Source organism: Camellia sinensis, chromosome 2 (assembly GCF_055761805.1).
Source record: "Camellia sinensis isolate YWXY chromosome 2, ASM5576180v1, whole genome shotgun sequence".
NCBI lineage: Eukaryota > Viridiplantae > Streptophyta > Magnoliopsida > Ericales > Theaceae > Camellia > Camellia sinensis.
The window spans coordinates 138,998,094-139,015,831 of NC_138962.1; the positions used below are offsets into that span (position 1 = coordinate 138,998,094).

Genomic DNA, 17,738 nt, shown 5'->3' on the forward strand with positions numbered 1-17,738 from the left:
TATGGAAGTGCTATCGATCCAGAGGGCAGAGCATTTATGACTCATGGTGAAGATCCCTTTGATCCAGAAGGAGGAGAAGAATACTATGGAAGAGGAGGACACCATGTTTATGTGGCATCTTATTTTGAGGAGACCGAGGAGATGGTTAACTACGAGCCTCCAAGAGTGGAAAAAGATCCGGATCACTATGCCAAAACTTTGCAAGACTGTGTGAAGTTCAAGCAGTTCTTTGACCAGCTTGGACTTTCCAAGGTGGCAAGAACAGAAATCACCAAGTCTATCATTAATATAGCCGAGGCACACCATGAGGAATGCATGTCGACTGAGGGATCTATCCCGAGGAAGGCAAAAGAGCAATCTAGTGCCATTACTTTCTCCGAGGTTGATCGGAAGTATCCTTTTTCTCACAATCGCCCGCTTTATGTGACTGCTTTTATTAACGGGGTTGAGTTCAAAAGGGCCTTTCTAGATAGTGGAGCCTCTATCAACATTATGACTCGCGCTACTCTAGAAAAGGCCGGAATCACTGAAGAACGCATTGTGAAGCAGCCGATAGTCATCACTGGCTTCGGTGGAGAAAGGAGAGTTACTATCGGATGCGTAACAGTTGATTTAGCCGTTGGAGAGATTCGCTCGGCCACCAAGTTCCATATTATCGATTCTGAGGCAAATTATCACATCATTCTAGGGAGGACCTGGATGCATAGATATGGGGCTGTACCATCAAGTTATCATCAGTGTGTTAAGGCTAAATGGGGAAAGAAGACGGTGACAATTCAGGCTACAGAAAGGCCGTTCGAGATCCATGAAGCTCATTATTCTGATGCCATCTACTTCACCGAACTGGCTGTCGAAGAAGTTCCCACCACCTCTAAGCCTCGAGGGGTCAAAATTCCTCGTTGGGAGGATATCAAAGATGACAAGGAGCCGATGACAGAATCAAGTAAGCGGGCGATGTCTAGACCAGAAAGTCCGCCTATTCCTCGGAAGGTGATGAAAGTTCGAGAAGGAGGCAAGATGGTGTATTATTTATGAAGGTGCGGGGAGTCGGTTTCTTCAGTCACCGACTCCGAGTCAAAAGAAGAGCCTCCTGACAATGATATAGTAATAAAGCCTGAAGTGGCTCCAGAATGTATGCAAGATGGGCCGAAGCCTCAGCCTGAACAACTTATCGAAATAGATCTGAGTGATGGACAAGATGCACCGAGGCCGGTATTCGTAAGTTCGAGCCTTAGCCCAGAAAAGCGGGAACAGTTGTTAAAGTTGATAAGCCGATACTCAGATGTGTTTGCTTGGTCATATAAGGAAATGCCCGGACTAGATCCTGACCTAGTCTCCCACTATCTTGATGTGTTCCCAAACTCCAAGCCAATTAAGCAAGCTGCTCGAAAATATCATCCAGATCTCGAAGAGAAGATTAAGGAGGAGATTGAAAAACTTCAACAGGCTGGTTTCATCCGGCCAATACAGTACCCCACGTGGTTAGCAAACATCGTGCCAGTAAAGAAGAAGAATGGCCAAATCAGAGTATGTGTAGACTTTCGAGATTTGAACAAATCTTGCCCGAAGGATGAATTCCCTCTTCCTCACATCGACACCCTCGTGGATACTACCTCGGGACACCAGATGTTCTCATTCATGGATGGATTCAGTGGATACAATCAGATTAAGATGGCTGAAGAGGACGCAGAAAAGACTGCTTTTAGAACACCTCTCGGAAACTTCTTCTATACAGTCATGCCTTTCGGACTCAAGAATGCCGGTGCAACTTACCAAAGGGCTATGACTGCAATCTTTCATGACATGATCCATCATGAGATGGAAGATTATGTTGATGATCTAGTGGTGAAATCCAAGAAAGAAGAAGACCATCTCCGAGACCTTGAGAAGGTATTCAAGAGGTGCCAGAAATTCAAAATGAGGATGAATCCTCTCAAATGTGCTTTCGGGGTGACGGCCGGGAAGTTCCTCGGGTTTCTTGTACATAGGCATGGTATCGAGGCAGATGAAGACAAGGTCAAATCTATCAGAGCAATGCCTCCCCCGCATTCTCAGAAGGAGTTAAAGAAGTTCCTCGGGAAGGTGTCTTATATTCGGAGGTTTATCCCAGCACTGGCAGAGATCTCTGCGCCTTTCGGCTCTTTGTTAAAAGGAGATGCCAAGTTCGAGTGGAACCAAGAGCACCAAAAGGCCTTTGAGAGAATCAAGGCGGCCTTGACCTCGCCTCAGACCATGATAGCTCCGCAGCCCGGGGTGCCTCTAATGTTGTACCTAACTTCAACCCCCAAGTCCATAGGGGCATTATTGGTCCAAGATGTAGATGGAGTAGAACGCCCGGTGTATTACATCAGTCGGAAGATTCGAGGAGCAGAAGTCCGATATACTCCAGTAGAGAGACATTGTTTAGCTTTGGTATTCACTGCCCAAAAGCTCAGACATTACTTCCTAGCACATCAGATTCAGATTGTTACTAGAAGTGATCCAATCCGATACCTCCTCAGCAAGCCTGCTCTAACCGGGAAGGTGGCAAGATGGTTGTTAGCATTGGGTGAATTCGAGATCACATGTGTAGCCCCCAAGGCGATCAAAAGCCAAGCCTTAGCTGATCTCCTTGCCCAATTTCCAAGTGGTGACTATGAACCAGTGAATGAAGAATTAAGAGGAGAGGTGCACGCAGCTATGGCTTCCGAGGAAAGCTTCTGGACATTGAGCTTTGACGGAGCAGCAGCCGGAGGGAAGGGAGGAACCGGGATAGTCCTTACAAGCAAAAGTGGGGAAAAGTTATATTTGTCTTATAAACTGGATTTCCATTGTTCGAATAACGAAGCCGAGTATGAGGCTCTTATTTTAGGCTTGATAGCAACTGAGAAGCACAGTATCAAGAAGATTCGGATCCGGGGGGACTCAAAGCTGATAGTGAGGCAAGTTTCAGGACAGTTCGTCTTAAAGGAGCCTGCCTTGGCCACATATCGAACAACAGTCCAAAGGCTTCTTGACAAATTTCAGAAGGTCGAAATAGAGCATGTGCCTCGCTCCGACAACAAGTTTTCAGATGCCCTCGCAACATTAGGGGCAAGAGTTGACATTCCAGAGGAAGAGGCAACAATTGTTATCAAGAAAAGAACAGAACCTTCAATAATACCCGAAGACAAAGGCCTTCCGGAGGACTGGAGAGGAGAAGTCCTCGAACAACTCAGAAGCAAAGTTGGAAAACTGACTATGGCCAAGCTTGCCCAATTCACAATTATTCAAGGTGAACTTTACTTCCGAGGAGGTACCGGATTCCTAGCCCGGTGTATTGGCCAACAAGAAGCAAGCTTCCGACTACAACAGATCCATGAAAAGTCTTGCGAGGATGGGGATATCAGTCTGTATAGAAGAATCCAAAGACAAGGTTATTATTGGCCCGAGATGGAGAAGGACTCAAATCAATTACAGAGGGAATGCCCCAAGTGTCAGTCATACATCCGGGAGGATGAGAGTTGCTTTGAAATTGATACCCCTGACTGGAGGCAAGTCTACATTGACTATCTCAAAGAGGGAACACTACCTGAGAGCCCGAGGGACATTGCACACCTCAAGAGGAGAGCGAGGCGGTACTTTCTTGATCAGGACAAGCTGTATAGAAGAAGTATTGAGGGCACTCCCCTGAGATGTCTCTCCAAGGAGGAGTCAGATCTAGTCCTCGGAAGAGCCCACGAGATTGAACATCAAGGAGGGGCTCGGCTGTTCGAGCAACTTATACACCTTGGGTATTACTGGCCGACCATGGAGTCAGATGCATCCCATCACGTGAAGAGGTGCCAGACTTGTCAGAAACACGGAAATTTGATCCACGCTCCAGCTGTAGACCTGCATAGTATCCGAACGCCATGGCCGTTCCATACCTGGGCTTTTGATCTGATAGGGCCCATCTCCACATCTTCTAAGGGGTACAAGTGGATTCTCGCAGCCACAGAATTGAGTACAAAGTGGGTCGAAGCAATTCCTCTAAAGAACGCTACGGGGCCTGTAGTCGCGAACTTCATCAAGGAGAATATCATTTGCCGATTTGGGGTACCAAACACCATCCTCTCGGATAACAGCACTCCCTTCATAAACAAATATGTGAAGAGCCTCTTAGAGACTTACCAAGTGAAGCATCACAAATCCACACCCTACTATCCAAAAGGGAACGGGCAGGCGGAAGCCACAAACAAGACACTGATAAGGATTCTGAGCAAGATGATGGATGAGTTTGGGGGGACTTGGTCCGAACAGTTGATAGTAGCCCTATGGGCGTATCGCACTTCGAAGAGAAAGCCAACTCAAGCAACTCCTTACTCCCTTGTGTATGGGTCCGAGGCAGTGTTACCTATAGAGTTGGAAACGCTATCTGCTCGAATGGCTCTCGCCTCGGGGATGGTATTGGAGCCTCGAACCACCAGATTGGAAGCATTAGAGGAAAAGCATGACAGAGCTGCAAAAGTCATGGAAAGGTATCATGAATCCATCGCCCGAGCCTATAACCAGACTGTGATACCAAGGAAGTTTGAAGAAGGTGATCTAGTATGGAAGATTGTAGACCCAATCATGCGAGGACAGCCTTTGCCCAAGTTTTCTCCAAAATGGGAAGGGCCCTACAAGGTGGTTCGGGCGAGCTCAAGCGGGTACTACAAACTTGTAAGGGTTGAAGACGGCTTCCGAACTGGCCCGCTCAATGCAAAGTTTATCAAGCATTACTACCCATAGTTGGACTCATCTATGTTGAAATTCATTTTCACTTTCTTACTTTGTCTAAAAGATGTATTTCCCTTACGTTATGAAGAAGCTGGTTTTCTCTATGGTGCATGTTTTATCCCATCACTTACAGTGAATCTATTATACTTTCGTCAAGAAAGTTGAAGAACTAATGAGAATATTTCAGCTTTTATATGTGCATATGATTGTTCTTTCCATTGTATCATTCGAAATAAATATTTTTATCAAGTAGAATGAGAAAACAATGCGAAAATGTCCAAACAACAAAAATTTTGTCATTTCATTGCATTGTCCTAGATAAAACATTTTTTATCGAAAGGGGCAAGAAAGTAATGATAAAAAAAAAAAAACTCAATCTTTCCTAAAGACACCCTCGAAGAAGCTGCCCGTCATATCTACATCTGGAGGACAAACAGTAGAGTGTGCCTCTAAAGTCTCCAAGGCCCGAGCATAACCCGACTCAAGTTCACGAAGAGTTGCCTTTATCTCATCTATAGAGGTGCGATAAGAGGCAAGCACAGACATAAGTTCCAGCTGATGACTGGCGTTCGAAGCTATATCCAGGCGCTTCCGAAGCCATGATAAGTCCACTTGGTGACGCTCCATGTCAGAGATCCCCTGATACGCCGTCTCGACTACTTTCCCATTAAGGTCACACAACCGTTGCCTGTCCAAGCTATATAAGATAGTGGCAAAAGACTCGAGAAGAGCAGTCTGAATGAGCGGACACTGGCAAGCAAATGAAGCAAAGGTCTCCGAGTAACTTGAATGCACAAGCTGTAGAACTGAAGCAAACTCAGGAGCTACCCAATAATGGAGAAATGATACTTTGCCAGAAGCTGAAGGAGGGATTGGGGCCGGAAAGCTGCTAGTCTCAGGAATCTCCCCAATGTCTATCGGGTTAGATGAACCACCCGGAGGGGTAACTCCCGGCAGAGGTCCCGAGCCTGAGAATGCCGAACGATAAGGGGAAAGACCAAAAGCATCACTATCAATGTGGAAATCACTAAGATTCAGATCCAAAATATTCGAAGGCACTGGCGATGAAGAACCTCTGGCAGTCGTCTCAAAGGCAGGTGTCCCCCCTTGAGAAGGAGAACCGTGAGGAGTTACAAAGAGAGTCGGAGTAGAGCCCGAGGCAGGTGAAGGCAGGACCCCGGTAGCAGCTAACACTGGAGCAGAGTCCGAGGCAGGTGAAGGCAGGACCCCAGTAGCAGCTAACACTGGAGCAGAGTCCGAGGCAGGTGAAGGCAGGACCCCGGTAGCAGCTAACACTGGAGCAGAGTCTGAGGTAGGTGAAGGCAAGACCCCGTTAGCAGCTAACACTGAAGAAAAGATAAGAAGGCCTTATTAGAGGTAGGGAACAGGAAAGTCATTTAAGTAAAGATTTCTCACAGATATAAGTAAATGACAAACTTCAGAAAGAAAGATTACCAGAGGGAGAATCAATATGCAAAGCAGGGGCAACTGAAGGACTCCTAGCATCAACAAAGTCACTTGGTCGTGTAGAGACCACCTGATCGATCTCAATGTCTGATAAAGCCTGAACAGTAGCAGTCATCCCTGAAGAAGGAAGGAGGGCCGGAGGATGAGAATCACCATAAGTGCCAGAGCGAGTCTCAGAGATTTCTAGCACATCCACCTCCACACCATTCCCAGAGGCGCACCTCGTCTCTACATTGCTTCTAGAAGCATGGCCTACGGCATCAATTTCTGAGGCATCAGTCCCTCCAGTAATCTCAACATCAGAACGGTGAGCCCCAATAACCTCGTCACCAAGATAGCGCTCCTCCTCAGCTATGGTAGGGCGGTGACGACGCATACGTGGAATAAGGTCACAAAATTGGTCGGAGGACTCAGCCTCATCATCGTCATCATCTATAACTGCTATACGAGAGGTGCGCATCTTCACAAGTCTTGCAGACAAGGGGAGGGTGTCGTCCAAGTCTGAGTCCGGCCTGGGGGAGGCAGCATGGCCAGGAGCCACGGTACTGAGAACGTCAACAACCGCAGGATCCTACACAACATGGGCAAATAAAAGTTTTCATTTTTTAGAAGGTATAGTCGCAAAAAGGAAAGTAGCTTCAAATCAAAAATTTCGGGTACCTCATGAAGCCTTTTGGAAAGGCGAGGAGCGGAAGGACTGGCATCAGAAGTCCTCTTGTGAGCCATCTTCTTAAGGCGGGTCGTCCGAGGACCAGAGGCCTTATTCAAAGGGACTGGCTCTGGAGAAGTAATTGCCAAGCTAGAAGCAGATGCCCGAGCAGAAGGGTCAGTTGGAGCAGATGAGGTGAAGAAACTCTCGTACATGTGGTCAGATTTTCGGCTCTCGGGTAGCCGAAGAGAAGAATCCTTCTTATAAATCGGCGGAGGCAAACATACGGTCGGTCTGCTCTGGACAAATGCAATAAACGCATCGATATTCTTCTGCCAATACCGCCTGAAAGAAGGGGTGAAACCCCCTACTCGGCTCAAGCCTGGCATCGTCAAAGAGCCGGATATGGGAAGCACGGTGTGTACAAGCCCGCGACTGAAGCGCCCGTAGCTCGCTGAAAATGATAATAAAGGAGGTGCTGGCCCCGGGGCACATTGATCAAACCCGAATTGACATGCTACACGGTCAGGCCTATAAACGGCACTATCAACGCCTTCCTCATGCCACACCGGTAATGAACTCGGACGGATCATAATCAGCATATCAACAAAGGGTGCAGGGATGTTTTTCGGCAAAGGAAAGGACACCGAGCGGGAGGAACCATGATAGATAAGCGGTGTGGCCACACCCACAGGTGGGCATACATACGGCTGTGCCACAAAGCGTCGGGGATCATCCACCAGAGTATTCAAGGATAAGGTGGAAATGGTACGTGACCACCGTGTAATCAACGGCTGGCAAGACTTCGCTTTCTCAAATGTCCGAGACCCATCAGTATCGAGCACGGGGATGCCATCTTTATCCACTTTCTCCCGAAGAACTTCCGCCTCAAATACAGTCGGAGCAGGGGCAAATTTTGGGAACCTCTCGAAGAAGAAACATAGCAGGAACTGGCTGTGAATAAAGGAGACAGGCTCATATCGACCCACGGAGCGAACCATATCTGGATGTAGTAGATCCAGCCGATAGTAGAGATTCCCAAGAAATAGGGGAGCCAAAGGGATCCGATCTCCTCTAAAGAGCCTGACTGCCAAGGGGAAGACGAAAGGATTGAGGGAATCCGGAGGTGTGCTCGGAAGAATGAAGAATGAAAGGAAGCAAGCCAGAAATCCCAAGAAATAGAGCCTGGAGCCATACATCGGACCGGCTTCATACTCCCGAGAGTCAGGGTCAGCATCTCTGGCCAAGGGCTGAAGATCCTTGAAGAAGTGACGGATCCATGCAGTATAGGAGGCACGGTCCGTCCTTACTCGACTAGTCCTCCTCGCTGAACCATCAAAAACAGAACTCCACCGACCACAAGTTTGAAGATTTAGCTTCAGAGATTGGATCAAAGAATCATCTTCGGGGGGTGTCTGCTCAGGGTCGAAGGCATCAGGGCCGGTCACTTCCAGACGCAGCAACATGAACACATCCTCAAGGGTGGGCCCCATCTCGTGCTGGCCAAGTATAAAGGTGTGTGTCTCGGTGCTCCACCGAAGAGCCATGGCTTCCAGGCTAGCATTGTTGCGACGGATGGATAGAGATCTAGATATTTTCACCGGGATCAATAGCCGAGCCTCCTGAAGCCGTTGACAGAGGCTCTTGTCCGAGAGGACATCATCGACCCACTCTTGCCAACCGAAAGGAGGGTTTGAGAAGGCCTTGAACTGAGGATAACAGTATGGAAAGTCCCCCCGCTCAATCCGAAAGCGTAGCACCGAGGAAGGAGAAATGAGGGCCTCCTGGCCAGAGTCAGTGTCCTCAGTGAGACATAATGGAGCCCCCTTCGGAGATAGAAGAGAAGTGGTAGAGGTAGCCGCCCGCCAGAAGGGGTCCTTCCGACCAAAATAAGGAGATTTCCTCCACTCAGATACCGGAGGTACATCCCTCTCTTTCATGAGAGCCGGTTCCGATGACCCCGGGACAACGGGTTTCTTTCGAGAAGACATATGGCTGAAATAACCTGTATAAATATTAAAGAGTTGACCGTATTAAAATTCAGAATATTGTTACATGTAACATGATGGGTTTATCAACAAATTCAACTTCGGACGTCATCAACAATTCATTTTCTTGGATATTCTTCAAGCTCAACAAATTTTAATACCAATGGGTGCATCATCAACATATAGATTTTCGTCTTCTATCATCAATAAGAGGTGCAATGTCATAGGTCGCTTCATGATGAAGTTCAATTGGGTCAATTTCTTAAAGTCACTATGTTCTATATTAAAGGTCCAATTTATACGGGGTTCAAAATTTGGACAGAGTGAAGTTCAATAGTAAATTTCAGGCCCGAGATCCGAAGTATATTACATTGCTTATCAGTAGCAAGATTCAATGGATCATTATGCAAATTACAAGAATGTCCTTTCCAAAGTCCATATTCATAAGTCCAGGGTTTTCCCTCTCCATGTCAAAAATGGAGCTCAAATACTAGTCAACAAGTTATATTCGGCCTTTCCTCGGTGATAAAGTTCAACAAATTATGTTCAAGCCAAGCACCTCAATAAGGTTTCAAGTGCTAGTGCATGTTTTCATATGGCCAAAATCACGGTGTTTGAGCTAAAAAAAATATATATATCATCGGGATTGCCACAAAAAAATTGAGTACATATTCAGATTCAGTTTTTATTTATGTATTTTATTTTTATTTTCATCAGATTGCTTGAGCCCTCTACATTGCCACAAAAATATATTTAAATATATTTATATTCGGAAGAGGGGGTCGAATGTCATACTTACAAATTTGGGCAGTTAGAGAGGTGAAGTCCGAAGCCGATACTGGAAATTTAAGCTGAAATCAGAGAGGCTTTACAGACTGTAATCAACAAGACTGGGCTAGGCTTGGGCAAAACCACACACGTTGCGTTGAGAGGGCGAACGTGCGTGGTCAACGTCGGATAAGCTGAAGCCGGAAGCAGCGATGTGGAGCTAGGTTGGGCAAGACCACACACGTTGCGTTGAGAGGGCGAACGTGCGTGGTCGACGTCGGATAAGCTAAAGCCGGAAGCAGCAATTGATTGTGCACAAGCCAAGGCTAATGTGGGTAATCCGAGCTCTAAACAAAAAAATATATATATGATAATCAATATATATATATATATATATTTGCCCAAAGTTTGTCAAACAGCAAAGTAAAAAAAAAACTGAAACAACCAACGAGTGATCAATATTTTTCAATAGCTCTATTTGTGTCAAAATCATCAAAGCACGGGCTCAAGTTTTAAATATTAGCAGGAGTGCAATGTCATGAAATTCAACAGAGTATTACCTATCTCAGGTGAAAAATTGCAAATTCTCGGAGTATTAAATCAAGTTGTTCAAGGGCCAAAATTTACCCAGATTTTTTTGAAACTCGAAATCAAGAGAAGAAAGTTTTTTTTAAAAAAAATGAAATTAGTTGAGAGGAAGACCAAGGCCCACCAAAAATGAAGCTCCAGAATATGAATTTCAGGATTACATTTCATATGCAAGTCAAGATTCAATGGAAGCTTCAGTTATCTCAAATTCAAAATTAATATAAAACAATGCCCACAAATCTCAAAGGCCCAAATCAAAAGAAATTCAGATTTCATCAAAGCAAGAGGATCGAGAGTGGGTTTCGATAAAATACTTACAGATCTGAAGGCCACGCCCATGAGAGAGAGTGGCCAAGAACAATACAAACCGAGATCGTGATGAAGTGGCGCCGGAGTGAGCAAACATTGAAGTTGGCGAGCTGAACGGGCGATGGCTAGGATCGCGGTGTTGGCGTATTCGGAGCAAATATAATCAGTGAACAACAGCGCAGCAAAGAACAGTAGCGCAGGTTGAGGCGGCTGCTGCGGCACCTAAGGCTGCTATAACAAGTAACACACAAACAGTGGTGGTCTTCGGCAGAGCAAGACTGAGCTCTGTTCGGAGTTCTGAAGTGGCGTTGCTGGGCCGAAATGAAGCACCGACAGTGAGCAGCGGCTTGGGTCACAGGTGCGAGCCGAACCGTAGCGCAGTGAGGTCACAGGTGCGAGCCGAACCGTAGCGCAGCAGCGGCTGGAGCAGGACAGCAACGCAGTGTACTGACTGCCGTGAGTGAGTGTGCGCTGCCGAGTTGTTGTGTTGGCGACAAGCTGAACGGTGGCCACACACGTCGCGTTGAGTAGGGCGACGTGCGTAATCGGAGCTGGACAGCAGAGGCTGAGAAGTGGTGAAATCGCAGCAGAGAAAGTGTGCCGAAATGGGCTCTGGTATTGTAGAAACAAGTTTTTCTTAAAGAAGAAGAAAAGCTGGGTTAAAGAAAGAAAGAGAGTAGGTGTGGCGGCTGTGTAAAAGATTTTGGTGAGGCTTAGGGTTTTGGTACTTTCCTTAAATAAAAAAAAGAGCATTATCCGTGTGTGCCAAACAACAAAGGCACGTGTGAGCCTAAAAAAAAAAAAAAAAAAAAAAATTTTTGCTTGTCAATTTTTTTTGTAAATTGAAGTGCGTCATCAACTTTATCCATAGGCTCTGTCGTGACAAAATGTTTTTTTTTTTTGGGGAACGTGATGCGAAACAGGGTCGAAGAAATGACAGTATGCATGTCTGAGAAATTTAAAATTTCTCATACACGCAAGGGGCAAATGTAAGAGGGGCTAATTTGAGCCCACTAAATTATTTAGGCCCAATAGCCCAAGATTAATGGGCCCGAATTTATCGCAAGTCCAAGAATCGGTGGGCCCAGATTTATCGCCATCAAACGGATTGAATCGCTGTAAGCCTCGAAAGGGTTCGGGTCCACGAACCTAGAGACTTACTCGGGCCCGGACTCGAAAGGGTATTAAGCAAGCCTAGAGATCCGAGGCACTCGGACTCGAAAGGATTCGGACCCACGAATCTAGAGATCCGAAGTACTTGGCTTCGAACGGATTCAGACGCAATCTAGAAGTCGCTCCGTTAATGAGTCCCAGAACACTTGCGGGCTCGGAGCTTTCCGGGATCTACGCACCAGAACCATGGGCGTAATGGAGTTCGAACAAAGGACCCGATCCCGAGGACGGTGAGTGGAGATAAATTCACTCTTCGGTTAAACTAGCCTATACCCGGGTCGAGCTGGCACGACCCCGGGGGGTCCATGAGACTCGGCAATATTGTGCGGCAGGACGTCCTCTGGGACTACCCCTGACCCTTTGGGATGATTGGGGATCATTGGTTAGGTGTGGCTAAGAAGAAGGGTTCGCCAAGGGATTGATCTCCTCTTCGGGGTTTTCTCATCCTCGGAGAAGTCACCTCCTCGGAGAAGTCACCTCCTCGGAGAGGTCACCTCCTCGGACAAGGTGGTTAGAGAGAATATCCCCCATGTGCCTTGCACATGGGCTCCATCCTACATCATGAGGTGCCTATAAATAGCACCCACCCATAGCTTTACAAGGGATGGATTTTGGAGATTTTTAACTCTTGGGAAAGAACTAATTTCCCTTCTCCATTATCAACCTTGAGAGTGAAAGTGGGAGATCAATGGGAGAGCCTTGCCATTATTCTATTCTCTAGCCATTTTGCCTTCTTCTTCACCCAATCTCTTATCTCCATCATCTCCTTTATTGTTGTGTTCCTAAGTTGAGATTATTGAAGAATCTAAGCCTCTCATCATATTCTAGAGAATTCGATCTTCGAATTTTCCAACTCCTTTCTTGAACCCTCTCCTACAAAGAGTATTCTTCTTAGCATTCTTGGAGGTAGGAATATCCGCTCAATCTCTCATAGACATAGATAGTTTGTTCACCCTATTTTGTTTTTTCTCAATTCTTGTTAAAGTGTGCTTGTAAGGTTTAGAGAAGATTTATTATTATATATGTCATATCAATTTATAATAAAAAAAAAAGTATAATTATTATTTTTTATTTATATAACATTTTCCTTTTTAATTTTAAGTTAGGCTTTTACATTTTGCTAGACTTTGACCATTTTTTTTTTCTATGCTTTAAAATGAAATACTGATCAATATTCCAAATAAATGTTCAAAATGACAACAAAAGAATATTAATATGTCAAATGTCAACCCCACTAGTCCAATAGCCATGTCTTAATCGTATCAGGATCCTCTGAAGTATTGTCCCTGAAGTCATCCCTGAAGTGTGTTGATCCGACGGCTGAGAATATAACTAACCAAAACGACATCGTTTTGGTTAGTAATTTCAAAAAAAAAAAAATTTGATTTCATTCAAAATGAAAATCATTCCCTCCAGTATCAACACAGCCGTGTGGCGGGAAAGAGATAAAAAGACAGAGAGAGAAGAGAGGCGGGAGTGTCGTCCAGCCGTTGCCGCTGTCCAGTCGTCGTCGCCGTCGTCTCGTCGTCGCCGCCATCGCTGAGGTGTGGGAACATTTCATTCATCCCTTTTAACATTGTACTGAAATTTTTTAGGTTTTGAGGTTTTTGTGTGGTTGCCATTGTGTTACTGAAATGGTGTTTTTTTAGTTAAAACTAACACTACAAGAAATTGCACTTTTGGCGACACAGTGATCAATTTTGTTGGTAAAAGTATACCTTTACCGACGCAATTTGCTACCGTCGCTAAAAAAATATAATATTCATTTGGCGCCAAATTTTTTGGTTGGCGCCAAAATTTCAAAACTTTTAACTACAAGGTTTATGTTTTAGCAACACAATGAGCGTTGCTATTAGTGTGCTTATTTTTGGCAACAACAAATTGGCGTGGGCAAAGAGTTAATCATTTAGTGACGATAACACTATTCGTCGGTAAAAATTTTGCTAGTGAAATGATGTGAGTTACTGATTTGTGTTTTTATTAGATGTAATCATGCATTGAAAAATTCGATTTTCATTAGCGAGGGAAACGGCTTCCTTTTCCATTTTCGTTTTCAAAATATTTTTGTTGTTGATAAGAGAGCGGTCGAGCTTCCCGGTGACTCTGCCTTTAATTTTTTCATATTCCAAAAAACACCAATCCAAACCCTAATGTTTGGGACCTGAACTCAAGCCCTATAACAAGAAGAAGAAGAAGAAGAAGAAGAAGAAGAGATTTGCTTGCCTATTGCTATGTCAGACTTTTTTCCAGACGAAATCATGGTTGAAATCCTCCAGAGACTACCCGCCAAATCCCTAATCAAATTCAGGTCTGTTTCCAAATCTTGGTGCTCTCTCATCACAAACCCTAATTTCATCAATACCCACCTCAATCACTCACTCACTTTCAATACTTACAAAAACAGCTATGATAATCTCCCACTCATGATAGTTAGGCAATGAGTATCCACTACCCATACCAGAACAGAGCACTACAAACTATTTATTGATTCCGAAGACTCATTTGATGAATATAAAGAACTTGAATTCCCAATAAAGAGTCGTCGTCTCCACTTTTTTTTTTTCGCAATTGGGTCTGTAAAAGGTTTGTTTTGTCTTCACGAACAAGATTGGTATTTTCTTTGGAACCCATCTATTAGAAAGTCCATGGCTATGCCCAAGCCTACTGTCAAGACCTCTATGCATTCTCATGGGTTTGGATTTGATCCACGGACCAACGATTATAAATTGGTTAGAATAGCGGACTTTTATCCAACTAAATTGCCCAATCAGAAGCCAACTACACACATTGAGGTGTACTCCCTTAATGCGGGCTCCTGGAAAATGTCTAGCAGGGGAAGAAACTCTTATCTGGATGGGATTACTATAGATTATTCAGGCCGATTCGCCGCTTATTTAGAAGGGGCTGTTCATTTTGCTGCGAAAATGAAGAAATCCAATGATCCGTTGATTTTGTCATTTGATTTGTGTGATGAGGTGTTTCAAACGATGATGTTACCAGATGGTGTTATAGCCCCGAGAACTGAGGTCCGGGCTTCAATATTTGGGGGATTGCTTTTTCTGTTATGTTACGAAGATAGTGCTGCGTACAAGTCTTATTCCATTTGGATAATGACAAAGTACGATGTAGTTGATTCTTTGTATAACCAGTTCACAATTGATCTAAGCAGAGGAATTACACAGGTATTGGGTATACGGAATAATGGTCATATATTATTGGAGACAAAAGCAACAAGTGATTGGGTGCTTTCTTCATATGACCCTTCAAGCCAACAAACTAAGAATTGGGAATTTATGCTACTTCAAACCATTTTGTTGTTGATACTTACAAGGAGAACCTAATCTTACTCAACAAACCAAATGACGCATTTTCTAGAAGGCGAGTGAGCAGGAAGAGGACTTGGCACATTGATATGGAACCTAACAATGTTGAGAATGACGGGGGTGATTGTAATTGGAAGCCTAGAGTTCACATGACATTTGATACAGAACAAGAAGCATATAATTTCTATAATGCTTATGGAGGAAGGATGGGGTTTAGTATTAGAAGAGGTTATGTAAACAAGAACAAGGAGGGGCAAATCACATCAAGGCTATTTGTTTGTAATAAGGAGGGGTTTCATGGTGTAGACAAGTGAGATCCATTAACAAAAAATCCTAGGCAAGAAGTGAGGACTGGTTGTCAAGCCCGACTTATCATTAACTGGGATAGGAATATTCATAAATTTTTTGTTGGTGAGTTTGTTGAACAACATAATCATATTTTTGTACCAACAGAATGTACGCATATGTTACCATCCCAAAGGAAGATATCTGCATCACAAGCAACCGAAATAGATTTAGCTGAAAAATCTGGAATCCGGCTTAATGCTGTATTTGAGCTCATGGGTAATGAAGCTGGTGAAAGGGAGTTGCTTGGGTTCACAAAAGTGGACCAAAAAAATTATTTGACAACGAAGAGGCAAAACAGTTTAGCATATGGGGAGGCAGGTAGCATTTTGCAATATTTTCGTGAGAAGACATTGGAGAATCCATCTTTTTTTTACTCGGTCCAGTTAGATAGTGAGGAGCAGATTACAAACATATTTTGGGCCGATGCTCAGATGATCATGGATTATGGGCAATTTGGTGATGTTGTGACTTTCGACACTACTTACAAGTTAAATAGTGCACATAGACCATTTGCGTCTTTTGTTGGATTTAACCATCATAGGGAAACTATTATATTTGGCACAGCTTTGATGTATGATGAGACTGTTGATTCTTTTATATGGCTTTTTAGAAGATTCTTGGAGGCAATGTCAAGTAAGGCTTCAAAAACAATGTTTACGGATCAGGATGCTGCAATGGCTAAGGCCATACCTATTGTCATGTCTAACACAAAACATCGCCTTTGCACTTGGTATTTGATGCAAAATGCATTAAGGCATGCAAATTCCATCTTCAAGGATAAGGAGGTGAGGGGATTTTGAATGAATTCATCGCCTCTGTAATGCTTCACGTATCACAGGGCTGAGGGAATTTTGAATGAATTCATTTTTTTTTTTAAATTGCTAACCAAAACGATGTCGTTTTGGTTAGTTATATTCTCAGCCGTCGGATCAACACACTTCAGGGATGACTTCAGGGACAATACTTCAGAGGATCTTGATACGTCTTAATCGATAAGTCACAATAGCCATGTGCACGTGGCTAACTACAATTGGGACATGTGAAAGCGTGTGGGTCAGCCAAGTAGTCTCGTGGAAAACATAGCTGTCAGCCAAGATGCGTAGAAAAACCAATAAAATAGAAATAATTAATTATATTTTGGGCAAATTACGCCAATGATATCTATATTTTATCTCTTATATTATTTTGATCTATATATTTTTAACTGACCTAATTTTGACCCTCAATTTTAAATTTTGTGTTAATTTAGTCCAATTAATAATGTCATTAGTATTTCTTCAAAAAAAATATCACTAAATTGGTTGAAATTAACTCACTGAGTTGGATAAATTTATAATTTTATCCATAAAAATATAACATATAACACATATATATGTATTTTCTATAAAGAAATCTTAAGAGTTGTAATCAATTGGATCAAATAGAAACAAAATAATAAATTTAAGGTCAAAATCGAGCCAATTGAAATTACAAGAAGTAAAATGACATAATGATCAAAGTATAGGAATTACCATCTTAATTTGTCCTTATATTTTTGGCCTCTAAACTATGAGTTTTATATCATTTTAGTCTTTAATTGTATAAAGTGTGTCAATTTGATTATTATTGTATAAAATATTTCAATTTGATCCGTATACTTTGGTGACTAAAAATATAATTAACCCGAACCAAATAGAAATTAAACAAAAAATAAAGCTCACTTTTTGGACACTTAACTACAATTTACCCTTATTAGTAATACAAAGGTGTGCCTTTTTATTTATACTGCGCGTGGAGTCGCGTCATAATTTGTCAAAACTAAATTACTCTATTTTTCAAATAAATGAAACATATCTACACCAAGAAAAACTATGCTTGTGGGCTGTGTATAGACAAAAATGCAAATATAATTAATGGTTGGTAAAATACAAGAACATGTTTAGTGTACTTGTGTCAAGGATTTGCTTACTAAAAAATATACATTTCACAGATTACATTAAATTAACAGACTAACCAAGCTAATAAAGAAAGGTTAGTTAGAAAATATCGTGCATAATGCATTGACAGAACCACCCTATGTCTGTCAATGATATGCAGTCAGTCAACAAGATGCAGTCATATGGGCAATTTGTCTCTATTTTTTTTTCTGAAATAGTTCTAGAACACAAGATAATGACATGTATCCTCATTTGTCTATTGTTTTCATGCTTATTGCCTCCATGAAGCCTCTGCCTTAGTCTCCTAGCAATACTATTTGGGGTTGGTTTGGAGTACAATTGCAATCAGATTACAAAATACTATGACATTTAATGTTCCTTTGATGAACCAACCAACAGTGCAATCAAAGCCAAAGTTGAATAACAAAGAAATTGCAAAGATTGACACATTCTCTTCACATAACGCCTCATCAGTCAGTTTTTGTAGTCA

At 43.2% G+C, this 17,738-nt stretch overlaps 1 pseudogene; it reads left to right on the forward strand.

Annotated features, from left to right (window-relative positions):
- Nucleotides 1-15,448: 15,448 nt before the first annotated feature.
- LOC145819080 (protein FAR1-RELATED SEQUENCE 5 pseudogene) lies at nucleotides 15,449-16,132 on the forward strand (annotated as a pseudogene).
- The last annotated feature ends 1,606 nt before the right edge of the window (nucleotides 16,133-17,738 follow it).